The sequence below is a fragment of the Desmodus rotundus genome, chromosome 8 (assembly GCF_022682495.2).
Source record: "Desmodus rotundus isolate HL8 chromosome 8, HLdesRot8A.1, whole genome shotgun sequence".
Lineage (NCBI taxonomy): Eukaryota > Metazoa > Chordata > Mammalia > Chiroptera > Phyllostomidae > Desmodus > Desmodus rotundus.
This window is the reverse complement of record NC_071394.1, coordinates 70,776,468-70,794,684: the sequence shown is the minus strand read 5'-3', so window position 1 is coordinate 70,794,684 and position 18,217 is coordinate 70,776,468. Positions and strand designations below refer to the sequence as shown.

The window sequence follows — 18,217 nt, the reverse complement described above, 5'->3', positions numbered from 1 at the left end:
CCACTCGAGCCACGGCCCACTCCCCTTCCCCACTCCCCCCGGCCCCTTTCCCTCCCTCCCCCCCGGCCTCCCGGAACAAATAAATAAATAAGGCGCGAGAGAGAGCCCAGCTCGTCGCGGAGGAAGATGTTGTTATTTTTTGCTGTTGTGCGTCCCTGACGTCACATCCACCTGCTGGGTAAACAACAAGGCTCGCAGCAAAAAGGAAAAAAAGGAAAGAAGAACATCACCGCTGCCACAGCCTGGGGCGGGGTGGGCTGGGGAGCGGGGTCCCAGGAGGTGGGCTTGCGGAGCGTCCGGGCTGAATGGCAGAGAAGAGGGCGGCAGAGCCCCGCAGATGAGGGAGGGAGGAGACGCTGAGCGGCTGCAGAGGGACCTAGCTGAAAAGACCTGGAAAATAGGGGGCCTGGGGAGGAGAGTCTCCTCAAGTGAGGAGGAGGGGGGCCCTCAGACTCCGGGAAAACGCGCGGCAGAGCGTTAACGAGGGACGAAAATGGGAATGGGATGGCCATTTGCTTGGTTTCTGAGCTAAAAATAGAGAAGGAAGGGGAGAGATGGGCAAGGCTGTGAGTCTGCTCCAGTTAAAAGTGAAAGTGTTTCGCCAGCAGTGACAGTCGAAGGAGGGGCGGCGGGGTGGTGTTCTCCACCACCCCCTTCCCTCTCAACGTCCTCCCTGGGTCTCTCCTCTTTCTTTCTGCACTTTGTCCAATGAACGGAGGCGAGTTCAGAGGTGAAAGTTCAAGAGAAGGACAAACCCGCGTTTGCAAAGCAGCAGAAACCCGCCGGCGAAGGGTTTTCCCCAGTATTCAGAGCAGGGAGAGGGTAGCGTGGGGCTCGCTTCTCCTACCCCTCCGTGTGGGATCCCCCACAGAAAGTGTGGTTAGGTGTCCTTTGAAGGCAAGCGGCCGCTGGAGGAGCTGGACTGTAGCCGAGGCTTCTTTAGGAAACCGCCCAGGGGCTAGCATGTCAGCAATTTAACACAGGTTACCTGCTCTCCAAGAGATCATTCACTTGGGAAAGCTTTGTCCAATTCTTTGAAAAGGTGAGATTTCTTTTTGTGTGCTGTTTTGAAGTTTGGTGAAATTTAGAAATCTGAAGGAGTAAATGAGGAGCCTGAACGAAATCTTTTGAAATATACGTATGACTATAAAACAAAAGACACTAGTATTTCTTTCGCTTTTTTCAACACAAGTAGAGAAGGAAGAAGACATTTGGTTTCCAAAGTGTGACTTAGATATACAGCTCTATGGCTTGTTAACAGAAATAATTTCCCGCACCCCAGGTGCCGCCAAGTTCCCGAGCCCGTGCTCCCAGCTGCGGGCCGGCGTGGCGGAGCAGGTCAGCACCGAGGGTGCGGGCCGCCCTGTAGGTCCCTGCAAAGTCCCGTCCCACTGGGGTTAAGGCCGGCACCAGTTGTAGATAATACATATCCTGAAAAGGATGTTATAAATTCTTTTAGATCATTTTGTACACATATTGTTAAACATTCATTTACTGGAGAATTCTAAATTTCAATTTCAAGAATAGCATAAGACTGCTACTTTAAAATTGTATCTCTGTTGCATGTAAAAAAAAGTAACAAAGCCACTCTCTGGTGCTACAGAATAAAGCCAGAGAAAGGTAGAGTGTGCGAAGGTAATTCCAGCGTAGCAGCATTCATATCGAAGGCATTCTTCACAAGATTCCATGTTATTCAGACAAGACCATCAAATCTTTTAAACTACAATCTAAATAAAGAAAATGCATTTTGGTTTGAGTAGAACCTCCTAGCTTCTTAGAGGCTAGAGTTCATGTTGTCTTTGAGTCAAGACATTAATTAAGACTTTAATGACACACCTACTACATTCTAGACCATATAGTAGGCACTGAGGGATGGAAAAAATAAATGAAATCCCTGCCCTTGAGCTCACAGTCTATAGCTGTCAGTAATAACATTTGATATTTACTGAATGCTTACTATGACTTAAGCACTAATGTAAAAGCTTAATGTCAAACTCAGTTAATGCTCTCAACAACACTTTAACATCACTGGAAATTGCATATGCTGAATTCACATGGAATTAAATGGAAATCTACAAAGTAGCCTGTCTATGGGAGGAAGGGGATTGTTTTCATTTCTAAAATTTTTATGCCACATATAACATTTTATGGTATATGTCAAGTTGCTGAGTTATAACTCAGGGGAATAGCAGTTTATTTAAATGTGACCAATTTATTCTTGGTCTGTAGAGTTCATGCTCTGATCTTGTTTTCCAGACTGACCAGTAACTTTTAAAAAAATTATTAGTATTGCCATAATAAATGGTCTTTAGATTGGCATTGATCTTATTCTGCATTTGAACTGCCTTAAAATCTACATTCACTTGACAGCGGGGGCCAAAGTGAGATTGGCAGTAAGTTTTGCAGACAAAGGGAAATCTTGTTTGTAAATCCAACAAAATGTGGTAATCAGCTCCATGTATAATACTGTCTCTAACGCCTTATTAAAGAACTCCATGTTCATTTTGCTTACACCAGAGGGGACACTTAACTGCAGCTTAACATATTGTTCATTTGCAACATCACATCACATTCATGGGGAGCACATTTTAATTTCTTTATTAGTTAGTAACCAACTGGAAGTTTCTTTTTAAGTTAAAGCAAGAAGGGCTTTTAAATAAAGGGCATGGGGATAGGACGCCACCTTTTGGTCATAAGACAAATAGAAATCCCTTTTTAAACATGTTCCTGACATCATTTCATTTTTTATGTATATTTTATTAATTATGCTATTAGTTTTCCCAATTTTTCTCCCTTTATCCCCCCTCTGTCCTGCACCCCCTAACCCTCTAGCATTCCCCCCTCTTAGTTCATGTCCATGGATTGTACATATAAGTTCTTTGACTTCCCTGTTTCCTATACCATTCTTAACCTCTCCCCATCTATGTTATGCCTACCACTTAATGCTTCTTATTCCCTGTTCCTCCCCCCCATCTTTATCTCCCCCTCCCCACTGAAAACCCTCCATGTGATGTCCATTTATCTGATTCCATTCTAGCTGTTTGCTCAGGTTTTGTTTTGGGTTTCTTTATTTTTTTAGGTTCAGTTGTTGATAGTTGTGAGTTTGTTGTCATTTTACTGTTTATAGTTTTTGATCTTCTTCTACTTAGGTAAGTCCCTTTAACATTTCATATAATAAGGGTTTGGTGATGATGAACTCCTTTAGCTTTACCTTACCTGGGAAGCACTTCATCTGCCCTCCCATTCTAAATGATAGCTTTGCTGGATAGCATTTCACTTTTAATTACACCAGGGAAAAGGTCCTTGTCCCCATTTTGTTATATTTTAAGTAACAGGAGAAACAGTATGAATGGAAAATTATCAAACCATTGGTAACTGTTGCCAAAATTTCCCCAAAGGTATCAGAACACATGCCATGCCATGTACTATTAACTATAAATCAAACACTGACTTTGTTGTGCAAATACTGTGTCAATTAATATGTGCACATTTGGGGAACAGAAACTGAAGTGGATATTTGCCACTTAATGAAATACCTGAATGCTCTTGTAAGTTTAAAGTAAACAGAAACTAGAAAACCACCTAATTCAGTGTTTTTTAAACTATAATTACCATCTTCCTAATTTTCACCATATCTACATAACTTAATAGTTCCTGAATAATTAATATGCTGCACTCATTGGCGTACAGTTATGGTAATTGTACTAAATGTTTTCCTTTAAATCAACCTACATGTTATTTATGTTTCTATTACTACTTTAAATGGGAAATCAGTATCACCTTCCATAAATTAAAACAATCGCAGTGCAAACAAAGTCATTGATTTCTCTTCATTAGGGAGACTGGTAAAAGTATATAAAAATTAAAAATAATTTTTAAAAAAAGAATGGCAAGTGCTGAGAAGTGTTAATGGAAAATGTCAGTGGAGAATTTTGTTTTCTTTTTGTTTTTCTGAACAACCAGAATGAATGAAAGTGACTGCAGAGGGAGAGTCCTCCTCAGTACGAAATGCCATCAGTGTCATCTCACGCCGTCCCAGTGGGCAGACTTCTATACTGTGAGAAACAAGCATCACCAACTATGTTAAATTACAGAGTACAAAGCCGAGGCCCAAGGAGGTTTAAATCTCCCCCAAAGGCCTAATAATTGGTTAGTGGCTGGACAAGGATTAGAACTCAGGCGCCCTGACTCAGTGTCTGTGTATTTCCATCTCACACTTTCCACTTCACAAAAGCAGCGTGCCGCCGTCCTCACACATTATGGGGCCTGCCTGGCTTCTCAGAAACAGCCAATCTACATTATCACTTTAGAGATAGAGGAGAAAGGATGCCAAAGAGAGTCCGCATCAAATGCAACCCTCTACTTGCCCTCTTCTCTCCCTCAGGTCCCAGGGGTAAACACAGAAAAAAGGAGGGGAAGATGGTGAGTAGAGAGAAGGGACAGGTTAGTAAAAGTGGTCACGCTCTTCTTTAAATGAAAGCGTACACTCCTGTTCCTTCCTAGGTTTGAAAAATGGTTAACGAAAATCATGTGTGTCACAGGAGGTGTGTCATCTGCATTTTGCTGTAGCTAGATGTCCACACCACAAATCAACACAAGCTGTCTTGTTTCAAAGTATACAATATATTCAGGCACTCTGAGACAAACTACATTTAATAATTCAGTGGCTTGAAAAGCTAGTCATGGAATGGTGAAAGTCCCCAGTTTTAAAAGGGTTTTCCCCAACAACGACACTCATGCAGGGGCTCAGCATTAAAACTAGAGACAGTAGTGCATTTTGTGAGCTATTAATCACAGTAATAGAGATTGCATGTCCTGCTCTTCTCCTTTCAAGGGCACACACAGTTCTATAAACAAATAAACATGGCCTGCAAATAGTGTTATGTGTTTTTAATTGGTCCTGGTGAAAAGAGGTTGCTAATAACTATACCTTGTAGCTCTTTGCTCTATGGGTGCCAATGCATTGATTGTAAACTCTATAAACTACAAAAAATTGTTTGGCCAAATACCTCTACTCCAAAAAGCTATTCTAGTCCCCTAACCTTTGAACATTCACAGTGCTACATGTTGTTTATTTGGAGATACATAAAGGGAGTGTGAGAACCTCAAGCCTACCTTCCAGAAGTACTAGAGCAATCCACACAGACCCTTGCTATGCAGAATGAGGAGGGCTGGCCTGCAGCGTCAGCACCACCTGTGCACCTCAGAAATGCAGCACCTCAGCCCAGTCCCTAGACCTACTGAATTGAAATATGCATTTTAACAAAACTGCCCAGCAGAATCTCACAGACACAAGTGTGAGAAACACAGATCTGCAATGCATGTAGACTCTCACAAAAAAAGGCACAATCTCTTTACAGAGATCATCTTTATGGTTTTAGACTGTGAAGTTTAAACTGCTTGTCAGATAGTCCTATAAGCTGTCTGCCATACCTGGTTCTCCAAACGTTTGTAAAATTTGTTGGTTTTTTGTTTTCAACCACTTGCAAAGTTAAGCTGCTAAATCACCTATGTAAACCATGATTAATTCCTTTGACATTAATGTCAGGCTGATTTCTCTCTCTTGCTACCCCAAAGATTCTACTGATTGCCCTCTGATTGTTTATCTTTGTATTATTTTATCAGTGCTCGGAGAATGATGGAAGATACTCCCCAGAAGTCCAGAAACAAATGCCAGACAGGTTTGGGGAAGGCTGAACACACGCTACGACTGTACCTTGTTAGTAAAAGGGTTTTGCTTTCTTTGTTTTGTTTTCTTTCTTATGGAAGGGATGATGCCTTCATAATTACAGGTATTGCTGTTTAAGGTCCAGAATGTTTTCCAAACCACTGAGGGGCTATACCTCCAGCAACCCGGGAGCTGTCCCCTGGTTGGATTCTCTTTCTAGTTTATAAGACACCTCTAATCACCACTAGATTTATATTAAGTATAAGGAAAGGAAGGAGGAGCCTATCCAAGTAAGGCTGCTTCCTGAATAAACTTGAAAGAATTACAGGAAAATCTTACAGCTGGTGATCAATCAGTTCCATTCTGTTTAATCCTGAAGACTATAGTCACTTCACCTTCCTTACAAGATAACAGGTTACTTTTGTAATCCACCCCCTCCCCCAAAACAATTAAAACTATTGTTCTAATGCTATCCTAAGGCAGTATAATTAAGTGTCTGAGTGAGTAATTGTGTACCTGAATTCAAAATAAGATTTCACATGTAATTCAAAGTTCTGATTATAATCTCTAAGAAGAGGCTTATATTTAGAATCCACAAGTACCAGCTCCGTGTTACAAAAGTCATTACTCCATAGGGCTGGAGACGAACTGTGTTTGTACAAGAAGGGAAATGAGGCAGGTCTTCTCACCTTCAGGAACAGTGAGGCCGCATGTTCTGAATTATAGAAGATTTCAGAAGGAGTTGAAGAATACTAAGCATGGGGATATGCTGACATTTTTGTTATGCTAAACTTGGTATTTTTAGTAAAACCTATAAAATAGTTATCAAGAGAAGCTTCTTCATCCCCCATGATGTTCTTGAGCCATTGTTAAAGTAAAAAAGCCATACAAAGATTAAAAATCTGATATCCTGAAGGCCAGTATGAATCCTATGGTAATGGATTAGAGGTGAGGGTACCCATATGGACAATTTAAATATACATTAACAGGTAAATAGATACAGAAATAAATCTATAGGTTTGTGTATGCATGAGTTAGTATGTATACACAGATTTCTTAGCTCTGTTCATTGAAAGGGGCTAGAGGCAGCAATAGCCATGAGCACACCTAGTACCCCAATCTTGCTTTCTAAATACTTTTCTCCAATAAAAGAAACCATGGATACTTGGAGAACTAGTTAATCCCAGCGCTCTGGTAAGGAAAACACAAGCTAAGCTTGGAGCACCTTGTGCTGCCAGAAAGTACCAAAGGAAGTGCAACAACAAAACAACAACAACAGCAAAAGGCAGTGGTGGGGTGTGGAGAGACTTATGGAAAAGGCCTGGGAGCCAACATGAGAGCTCCCCAATGCTCGAAGTTGAGACATCTTGAATAAGAAAAGAAATTGCAATAGCATTGGATTATAACAGGCACACACACATACATGCACACATAAATAAATGGGGAAGTGACAACACTGCCTTACGGAAGATTAGTGCTGTCCAGCAATTAGCATTTCAACACACTTTACCAGGTAATGCTGATGACCCGGCCTAAAAATCTCAACCAAGCAATTTAAAATGATTTGAAGTGGATTGTATGTAATTAGGGAGGGTGCGTACTATGCAAAATTTGAGAACACAGGCCTCAAATAAAAGGGGAATATACTGATCATTCACATCAAGAAAGCAAGCCCAGGGCTGGAAGAATTTTGTATTTTCAAGAGAGGTAAGAAATCGAGGTTTTTATTCATACAGTGTTCAGTTGGTGAGGGACTGTGGAAATAAGTATTCTTAGAAGATACCAGCTGGTCATGATGTACTCGGAGGTTTGGAATCCTTCTGTGGGGAATTCCAATTTTTATCTGTCCTGGGAATCTCTCCATTTTAAAAGGGGACTGTAAAGAGGGCAGAGTGAACAGTAGTATAATGAACACAGACAATAAAATTGTACTATAATTACATGATATAATATAGCTACAAGGGCAATCATAATATATAAACATATCAAAGTAACAGGTGTATACCTTCAATTTATACAATGTTGTATGTCAAATATATCCAGTAAAAAAAATAAAGAGGACAAGACATAAAACAAAAGAGCAAATCAGGACATCATAGCATTGTAAAAGCTTCCTAGAAGTCATGGAGTTAAACTTACTTGTTTCCACATGTGACAAGAGTCACAGAGAGGTTAGATGCAATGCATCAGAGCTGGGCAGGGGATGCTCTTGCTTACTGGCCGTCTCTTGGGCACCGCACTTACCAGTGTGTCACTTTGGGCAAGTTCCTGAAACCTCCCAAGTCTCCACCTGCTCCTTGGTACAAGAGCAGTAGTAACTATACATACCTATTTTTTTAATTTATTTTTTCTTAAAGTATAGTTGACATTGAACATTATATTAGTTTCAGGTGCACAGCATAGGGATGCAATATTTATCTTACGGTGTGATAATCACACTAACTCTAGCAACCATGTGTTACCATGATATTGTAAAGTTATTACAATATTACTATTTACCCTATGCTGTACTTCACATCCTCATGACTTCTTTATTTGAAAGTCATGGGTATGTAAAGCACATCTTAGGGAGAATAATCAATAATGGGAAATTTGTACTTTGCCTTTTTCACCCACCCTCCTACCCCCTTCCCACTTGGCAACCATCAGCTGCTTCTCTCTATCTATGGGTCTGTTTCCATTCCATGTGCTCATTTGTTTTGTTCTTTAGATTCCACATGTGCGTGAGATCATGTTATGTTTGTCTTTCTCTGTCTGACTTACTTCACTTAGCATAACACTCTCTCTGGGTCATCCATGATGTTGTAAATGGCAAGATTTCATTTTTTATGGTTGAGTAATATTCCTTTGTGTAGGTGTGCACATGCATGCACACCTGACTTTGGAGATATACATATATTTTCACATCTTCTTTATCCATTCTATCAATTAGCCCTTGGTTTTCTTCCAGAAATTGGATACTGTAAATAATGATGCAAATGGCATGCATATATCTTTTTGAACTAATGTTTTTGATTTCTTCAGATACATGCCCAGAGGTGGAATTACTGGATCATACAGCTGTTCTATTTTTAGTTTTTTGAGGAATTCCACACTGTTTTCCACAGTGGCTGCACCAGTTTACAATCACACCAACAGTGCACAAGGGTTCTTGTTTCTCCACATTGTCCCCAGCATTTGTTGATTTATTGCTGACAGTTATTCTGAAGGTGTGAGGTGAGCTCATAATGGTTTTAATTTGCATTTTTCTGATGATTAGTGAATTTGAACATCTTTGCATAAATATATTGGCCATGTGTATGTCCTCTTTGAAGAAATGTGTATCCAGGTTCTCTGCCCAATTTTTAATCAGATTTTTTATGATGAGTTGTATGCGTTCTTCATATATTTTGGATATTAATTCCTTATCAGATATATAACTTAGAAATACTTTTTCCTGTTTAGTTGTTTGTTTTGTTTTGTTTTGTTTTGTTGATGGTTTCCTTCACTGTCCAAAAGCTTTTTAGTGTGGTGTAGTCCCACTTGTTTATTTTTCTTTTGTTGCCATTGTCTGAGGAGATATATACAAAAAAAAAAAATATTGCTAAGACCAGTGTCAGAGAATTTAATGCCTGTTGTTTCTTTTAGGAGTTTTATGATCTCTGGCCTTACATTTAATTCTTTAATCTATTTGACTTTACTTTTCTATACAGTGAAAGAAATGGTCCAGCTTCACTTTTTTTCATGTATCTGTCCAGTTTTCCCAGATACATTGAAGAGACTGTCTTTTCTTTATTGTATATTCTTGCCTCCTTTGTCATAGATTAATTGACCATACGAGTGTGCATTTATTTCTGGGCTCTCTATTCTGTTCCATTGATCTATGCATCTGTTTTTATAACAGTACCATGCTGTTTTGATTACTATTGCCTTGTAGTATAATTTGATATGAGGAAGCATGATACCTCCAGCTTTGTTCCTCTTCCTCAAGATTGCTGAAGCTATTCAGGGTTTTGTGTGGTTCAATATAAATTTTAGAATTATTGGTTCTAATTCTGTGTAAAACACCATTTGTATTTTGACAGGGTTTGCACTGAGTCTGTAGATTGTTTTGGGTAGTATGGACATTTTAACAATATGAATTCTTCCAATTTTTGAGCATGGTGTATATAGCCTCCCATTTATTTGTGTCTTCTTCAATTTCTTTCATCAGTGTCTTATAGTTTTCAGAGTATATCTTTTTTGCCTCTTTGGTCAAATTTATCCTTAGGTACTTTTTAGGGGATGTAATTGTAAAGGGATTGTTTACTTAATTTCTGTTTTTGATCATTCATTCTTAATGTGTAGGAACATCACTGGTTTCTATATATTAATTTTGTATACTGCAACTTTACTGAATTCATTTAGCTCTAATAGTTTTGTTTGTTTGTTTGTTTTAGATAAGTGTACACCTCTTCAAGGTTTCTGAGAGGATGGAATGAGAAAAGGTATGTGCAGTGCTGAGCCCAGGGCTAGGCATGGAAGAAATGCTCAACAAATCTTAGAGCATTTGGAAGAAGTACAATTTGATTCAAAACTGGGGAATCCTGACTCTCTGTTCAGTTCTTCTCCAGGTTTCAACCAAAGGAATTCTAGGCCTTGGAGCCTGGTTGTAGAACATGTCATCTGGGTTTTCTCAGTGCTTTTCAAATTCTACTTAGGCTGACACCCCACCCACTTCTGAAACCAGCTCAGCCTCCAATTGACTAATTCTTGATGCAAGAATAAGAACATGATTAATTGTTCAATTCAGAACTGGAAATCAGCAACAGAAGAATCACCTTCCCAGGCAGGGACATTCTTGTGAAACTCATTTCTTTAGATCAGGGTTTCTCACCCTTGGCACTAGTGACTCTGGGGCTAGATAATTCTTTGCTGTGGGACTGTCCTATGCATCCTAGTATATTCAGCATCCCTGACCTCTGCCCAGTAGATACCAGTGGCCCCATCCACTTCCCAGTCTCTAGACTTTGCCAAAAGTCCCCTGGGAACCAAAAGTGCTCAGTAGGTGAGAATGACTACTCTAGGTAGAACCCAGGGCAGGCAAGCAGGACTCTCTCTGGGCCATCAACGTTCCTCTTCTTGCTACAAGGAAGAGCAGAAATCAATCTCATTTCTACCTATGACTGAGTAACCAAATAATTTTCTTTTCAAAACAGAGTGGCTTAAGATGAGATCCTTTATAACTGAAATCCACAGAGCTCAAGGTGGCTTCATGGCCATTGTCAGTGACCACCAACCCCTTTTCAATCTGACGAAGGTCTTGGCAGCAAAGCTTGTTCTGTCACAATCACACAGACTTTATTTGAGTTCATGTTCCCTAAACAGTGTAAGATATTTGTGCCAGACTCAGAGCTCTGAGTCTAAATCATGCAATAAAGAAAGTGCCAACTAACAGAATCACATCTTTAGGGTATTGTATCTCATAAGATGAGGCATGGGACTTAAATTAGGCAGAAACTTCATCCAGTTGTTCTAATTAAAATTCCCTTCCCCTGGGAAGTCTTAGGGTATTTACATCTCAGGTACAGGAAGCTACAGAACTAAGTGTACCATTTGGCATACGGAAGGAAGGGTCAGTGCCTGCAACAAACTCCACCTTCTCAATACTGATTCCTCCCTTCCTCTGGTGTTCCTGAACAGCGTATGGTAGCAGTTCCCAACAGTTTTGGCACCTGGGACCAGTTTTGTGGAAGAGAATTTTTCCACAGACTGGCAGGGTGGGGGCGGGTGATGGTCTGGGGATGATGCAAGTGCATTACATTTATTGTGCACTTTATTTCTATTATTATCACATTGTAATACACAATGAAATAATGATATAACTCACCATAATGCAGAATCAGTGGGAAGCCTGAGCTTGTTTTCTTGCAACAAGATGGTCCCATCTGGGGGTGATGTGAGACAGTGACACCCGACATGTGTTGCTTATGTCCAGTCTACTCTGTAATCTCGTTTTGGTTGCTGTCACTGCAGAAAACCCTGCTTCACAAAGATAGGATGTTGGAAATGGAAGCAGGCTTTTCAGTGCTTTTGTGGCAATCTCAGGATGTTCCACCTTGACTTTAATCCAGAACGTATGGAGAGTTGAAGTTGTCTCAAACATGCTTATAAGGCCACTGTCATTGGTGATCTCCAGCAGTTGATCCTCTTCTAGCATAGACAAAGTCAACTTACCTGGCTTGTTCACAAATGGTCACAGATCCATTCCTTCCTAGTTCAGGGGTCTTCGTGGTTGGGAAGTAATGCTCCAACTCTTTTGAAAGCTGAGATAGATGATCATGCACCAGCTGGGAGGAAGAAGGCCCTGGCTCAGTCTCTGTCAAAATCTCTGCTAATGTTTAAAACATGTCAAAAATCCCCATGTTCACTCGTCGCCCCCATAATTCCAGTTTAGCTTTAAATGCAGCCACTTTATCTGCCAACTTGAACACAGTTGTCATTCTCCCTTGAAATGACAGATTGAGTTCATTGAGCAGGTTGAATATGTCACACAAGTAAGCAAGTTTTGTGACCCATTCTGTGTCACTGAAATGTGCTGCCAGTGGTGACTGTTTTTCTAAAAGAAATCTCTGGAGTGGCTCCCATAACTCAAAAACTCTGGCCAATGATCCACCTTTAGAAAGCCATCTCACCTCTGTGTGTAAGAGGAGACGTGTGTGCTCTGCGTCCACCTCCTCACACAGCTGCATGAGCAGACGTGAGTTAAGGGCATGTACTTTAATGTCGTTGATAATTTAAATCACATCCTGCAGAACATTAAGCTGAGGTAACATTTTTTAGCTAGCCAGCGTTTCTCTACAGATGACACAATGTGTAGACTTGCATTCAAAGACTTGCATAGTTCTGCAGCTGTGGTCCTGGTTGGCAAGAGAAGTGCACAATACATATCCTCATGCACATCCTCCTGAAAAATATATGGCACAAAAACAAACATTGTTGACTTGTTCTCAACATCAGTAGACTCATCAACCTAGATTGCATACCACTGTGACTTATTAATCCCCTCTAATAATTACACCTCAATAGATTCTGCTATTTCACCAATTCATCCAGTTATGGTGCTAGCCAAAAGAGGAACAAGTGGCACCTTTTGAACTGCAGCCTCTCCTAAAATTTCATGACAAACATCCTTAGCGGCAAGCAGAGTCAACTCTTCACCAATAGTAAAGGGCTTCTTAGCTTAACAATGCAGTTAGCCACTAAGAATGATGCTCGCAGTGCAGACACATTTGATGAAGTAGTGGCCTTCAATAATTGCTTATGTTCTTCATGTTCATGTTTTTTTTTCTTTTGAAAAACTCCAAAGGCCTGTCTTTTAATGAAGAGTGATTGGTCTCCATCTGGCGAAGCAGTTCTGAAGGTTTCATGGCTTCATTTGATAGCCAGTTACCACATATACGAAGTGGACTTGGAGAATGTGAATCACATGTTGCAATGAACCCATTCTGTCACTGTAATTTAAGTAGGACTCTTGGTGTTTTCTTTTAAATGCAGATTTCTTTTGGTGGGCAGTCTTAGAGTCTTCTGCTGTCTCATCTTTGGGTCTTTCCCCTTTTCCAAAGAAGCTCTCCAGCAACATTTAGTTTCTACTCATTTGGGGTAGGCGTAGCTGGTGAGCTTACCCAATCTGTGACTGAGATAAATTTGCACTGCAGGGAAGAGTGTGGGTGGAAGTGGTAAATAAAATAATGGGCAGGCCACCAATGGACTAAGATAAGTGTTGGATTCTGACTTATAGCCTGTCACCAGATGCTGCTGTACAATTGAAGTACACCAACTCACTTGCCACCATAAACCCTGCCACCAGATGCAGCTTAATTGTCACTTGCCACTCACTGATTGTGTTTTTTTATTGGGTTTTGATATGAGTCTGCAAGTAACTGATTTATTATGGTCTCTGTGCAGTCAAACCTCTCTGCTAATGATAACCTGTATTTGTAGCCACTTCCCAGTGCTAGCATCACCACTTCAGCTCCGCCTCAGATCACCGGCAGTAGATTCTCATAAGGAGCATGCTACCTATATCCCTTGCATGTGCAGTTCACAGTAGGGTTCACACTCCCATGAGAATCTAATGCTGCCACTGATCGGACAGAAAGCAGAGCTCAGGCGGTAATGTGAGCAAAGGGGAGCGGCTATAAATACAGATGAAGCTTCACTCACCAGCCACTTGCCTCATGTTGTGTAGCCCAGTCCATGGCCCAAGGGTTGGGGATCCCTGGTATATTGCATCCAGCTTATTGCTGTTTTAATGGCCAATAATGGAAATGTCTGAATGAGTGCTAGTTGGACAAAATAATTTTGAGAAGACAGGTGTTTGTTGCCAAGACTTTTGCTAACCTTGGCATTTTGATCGTTTTATAATCTAACATGATTCTAACGATTTGGTTCAGCTTTGGATGCACCTTCTTATGAGAGAGAAGCAGAAGTGGGCATCTGCCAGGACCCGCAGACAGCAAAGCAAGCCTGGATCCATTTCACACAATCATTCTTCCAACAAAACCAGTCTTCCCTCCAGAAAAAAGAAGATAGCCTCTTTTGGATGCTTGTCTTAGGACACAGAACAGCAGAAGGTAGAAGAGGCCAATCTTTCATTGTTCCAGCAGGGGATGGGGCAGCATGAATTTTATGCTCAAGGAAAACAAATTGTGCATTTTTGTGGGTCAGAATTTAGAAGCTAGAATTCTGGAGAGGAGTCGATAATGGTCTGCATAATTTATATTTCCTTCCAACAAATAGTCATTGCAGACTGCTGTGTGCCCGTCACTGCCTTAAACATCAGGGAAGAGTAGGAAACAAAACACAAAAATCCTTGCCTTCATGGTGCTTACATTCTTGTGATTTTTCAATTGAGCATATTTTTAGAAGAACTTAGAAGCTGTAACCACCAATATAAACTGAACACATCAGCAGAGATGATGTATTTTGTTAGAATTATCACTTAAATTATAAGAAAATACCAAATAAACTTTTGTAGATTTTGAGGCCATGGATGAAATGGAGAAATAAATGAATTATAATGGTAAAATGGTCATTAAGAATGTACCACAAATTTGAAGGTTCCTATACCAACAGTGGGAAGATCAGGCCACCTGAAAATATAGTGAGCCTCCAACTTAGCCAGAAGAAGTACACAGGTCCTAAAAAGATGCCAGAAAACCAAATGGTGCCAAAATTTATGTTCTTAGGATGAAGGGGGAGGGAAAGAGAGAGAGAAAGGCAGAGGGAAGGAGGGGGAAGGGAGGAGAGACTGAGAATACATCTCTCAGTGGAAAGTGAGCTGTGACATTCCACTGAAAATAGTTTGGGGCCCAGAGAGAAATGGTGGCATGAAGATTATGATTCTGGCATACATACAAGACTCCAGTTGGCACAACAAACCCAGTCTTCCCTCCAGGAAAAAGAAAATAGCCTCTTCTGGATGCTTGTCGTAGGACACAGGACAGCAGAAGGTAGAAGAGGCCAATCTTCTTTAGTTGTTCCAGCAGGGCATGGGGCAGCATGAATTTTATGCTCAAGGAAAACAAATTGTGCGTTTTTGTGGGTCAGAATTTAGAAGTTAGAATTCTGGAGACGAGATGATAGTAGTCTGTATAATTTATATTTTCATCCCTAAGGAAGCAGCAACATCTATGATCCCAAAGCACCACGCATGGCTGGGCTGCTCTCTGCCTCATGGTTCTCTGTGCTGGCTGAAAGTTCACATGTTTCCAAATGTTTGGAAGTGTGCTACCCAGTTGTTTGTTTCTATCCTCCCTATAAGTAGTTTGGTCTCCTTCTAGGGAAAAGAAACAATGTGAACAGAGCAAACATACACATGCTCTCAAAAACCCTCTCTGCCAGTATCCAATACAGCCAGACTATTCTAGGACTTTATTCTAGTGCAAAAAGAATGATAAAGAGAAAGACCCTAGCTATTCTCACAGTTTCATCTCACGCTCAGTACTGAATAATAGGTAGAAAATTACAGCAGCTTTTTGGTTATCTGGCAATATTGGCTTTTCGAGTTTATAATGAAAGAAAATAGAATTTAAAATTCCACCCTGTGTAGTGTCCTTAAAGACTCCTCTCTCTATAATTTACCTATGTCAGGATTGCCTTATTTAAGATACTGTTATTTTCTGCCTATTTTATGTTTTGACAATACAATTACTCTACACCTTTCACGCTGTGCTAGGGCCCTGGAGCCATGCCCTGCCTATTCCATCTCCTTGGCCTGCTCTTCTTCCTCCAACTCTTTGCGTGGTTGGAGCTTTCTAGCCTTCATTTCTCAGTTGAAATGTCACCTCTTCAGAGAAAACTTCTCTGACATTTTCCAAATTAATATCTAAAATTCTAGCTTGGTTCTTGATTTATATACTCATTTATTGTCTGGTTCACTCCCTAGAAATAAGCTCCATGAGGCCAGAGGCCTGCTCACTTCTGCTCACTACGAATTCCTCACAAGCATAGAATGGGCACTTAAATATCTGAGTGAATGAATAAACAAATAAGTGAATGCTTAAGTGGCAAGATCCCTGCTATCAGACCTCTTCTCACTTGGCCTTTCCTCCCTTCACTATAAAATAATGATACTGACACCCAACTCAGAAATGACATTTTCAATGGAAATGAAGTTCCATTAACAGGGACCCCAAAGACAAGAGCATGGCTGTCCTGAGCAGGACCCTCAGAGGTGCCGAGAAAGTTGTATGGGAGTCCCAAAGAAGTGAGCTAGGTCCCCAGGAGCCATCCTTGGGATTCCCACTCACCTGGGACTCCACCAGCAGCAAGACCTGCCTGTCAGATCCAGCAGACAAAGAGAAGCTCGGACCTCTGCTGACCTGTATGTCTCCTAGCTCAACACATGTATTTACACATGTTCTCTTAGACTCAAAATTTCACTTGGACCCCAGAATCACCAAGACATTTTCATTGTATGAGGAGACAAACAAGAGAACTTTCAAAGTTATTTAAAATTGGAAATGTATGCCACGGAGAATAAAGCCAGGCAAATATAGTCAGAATATAAACACAATGTGCATAACTATAAAATAATGCAAGTGAACACACACACACCTGAATTTATGGTTCCAAATGTGTGCACTACACTTAAAATTAGTCTCCCTGAGGATCTTTACTCTTATTCTGACAATGATTCCATTCATCAGGCCATATTTGGATCTCCCCTTTTGGAATTTACAAGAGAAAATTAAGACATTGATTAAAATATTGCCTTTTTTGTTCAACTTTATCTGTTTGATTTTTGAAAAATGACCAAATAGAAATTCAGATCATGCCTGGGTGGGGGAAGCAGGCAATCAAGTGGGTGATTCTTGGTGTTTTTCTAAAATAATGAAACGGGTTTCTTGTCTTGTTAAGAGAGTTGCTTTAAAGGTGATAATCAAAACTGAAATTTTCCAGTACCATCACTGAAACAAGCATAAAATTTCCCAAGGTAGGAAATTTTGAAGGATCTATAACATGTAATATACTTATTTTAAAATCCCATACTATTACTTACAGAACAACTGTATTTGAGAAAAATAGTTTACAAATGTGTACAACCCCTAATAGCTGTGTGTTACATTAAGGGGCTGTATGTTTCCATTCTGGTATCTAACATGAGAAATTAAAATGTGGTTCTTGTTACTTTTCAATCAGTCATAAGCAAGATCAAATATATAGAAGGTACACTGTTGTAAATGTATTTAATCATTTGTTTTATAAAAAATTACAGGACTGCATAATTTTAACTTTATTTTCTAATACTTTTTTAAAAAATGATTACTTAAAGTTAAAAATTTGGAAACCAGTAAATCCAATCATCTATAAATAATCAAGATAAACACCCGTATATCCATCCACATCTTTCCCTAGCATATGTGTGTGCACCACAGACAACTAGCCTAGAGCGGGTGGCCTGTTCTGCCGCACAGCGGCTGTGGGAACCTGAGCAGTACTCGGTGCCTCTGTTCCATCATCCATCCAATGGCGTGGTAATACTTGCCTTTGTACATTGTGACATTTAAATGACATCAGGAACATTAAGCTCATAGCCTAGTATCTAATACATAATAAGTATTCTGATTAATTATACTTGCATTATTATTATTATACAATTTGAAATGTAGCTGTTATCACTGAAAATTTTATTGTGAGCATTTTCCTTGACATTATTTTTTAAAAAGCACAATCAAAACACGAAGCTGTTAAACTGTTACTCAAAACTGTCCACAGGTTGGTAAATAGGAAAAGTTGTTGCCTGATGTGAAGACAGAGATGTCAAAGCCACTGATAAGAACTAAAAAGAAAAAATAAATATTCCTTAGTGCTCAGCAACAAAGCCAACAGAATTAGCATCCCTGACAGTGGGTTCAGGCATAAATAGATTAACATTTCAAAAAGTCTATAGGTGAAGTTGGGTCTAGTCTAACATTGGGCGATGTCTGGAGACATCTGTCACAATTTTGGGAGTGGGGCTACTGGCATCTATTAAGTAGAGGGCAGAGATGCCACTAAACGTTCTACAGGGCACAGGTCAGTCCC

General features: G+C 40.2%; 1 protein-coding gene and 1 long non-coding RNA gene across 3 annotated transcripts in view; one reads left to right on the top strand and one right to left on the bottom strand.

The window, feature by feature from the left end:
* The first annotated feature begins 118 nt into the window (after positions 1 to 118).
* Positions 119 to 17,325, top strand: LOC123479389 (uncharacterized). The gene is made up of 3 exons (XR_006654996.2): positions 119 to 1,042; positions 10,087 to 10,134; positions 14,083 to 17,325. It is a non-coding gene; the product is annotated as an uncharacterized lncRNA (long non-coding RNA).
* EIF4E3 (eukaryotic translation initiation factor 4E family member 3) overlaps positions 7,263 to 18,217 on the bottom strand; it is a 170,496-nt gene continuing 159,541 nt past the window's right edge. The window contains exons 7-8 of one of the 2 annotated variants that reach the window (XR_008427562.2): positions 11,517 to 12,593; positions 7,263 to 7,544 (exon numbers count right to left, since the gene is read on the bottom strand). The gene's annotated coding sequence lies outside the window, so the exon portion shown is untranslated. Of the gene's footprint in view, positions 7,545 to 8,297; positions 10,772 to 11,516; positions 12,594 to 18,217 lie in introns of those variants that run through there. The other variant, XR_008427561.2, reaches the window with a different exon arrangement.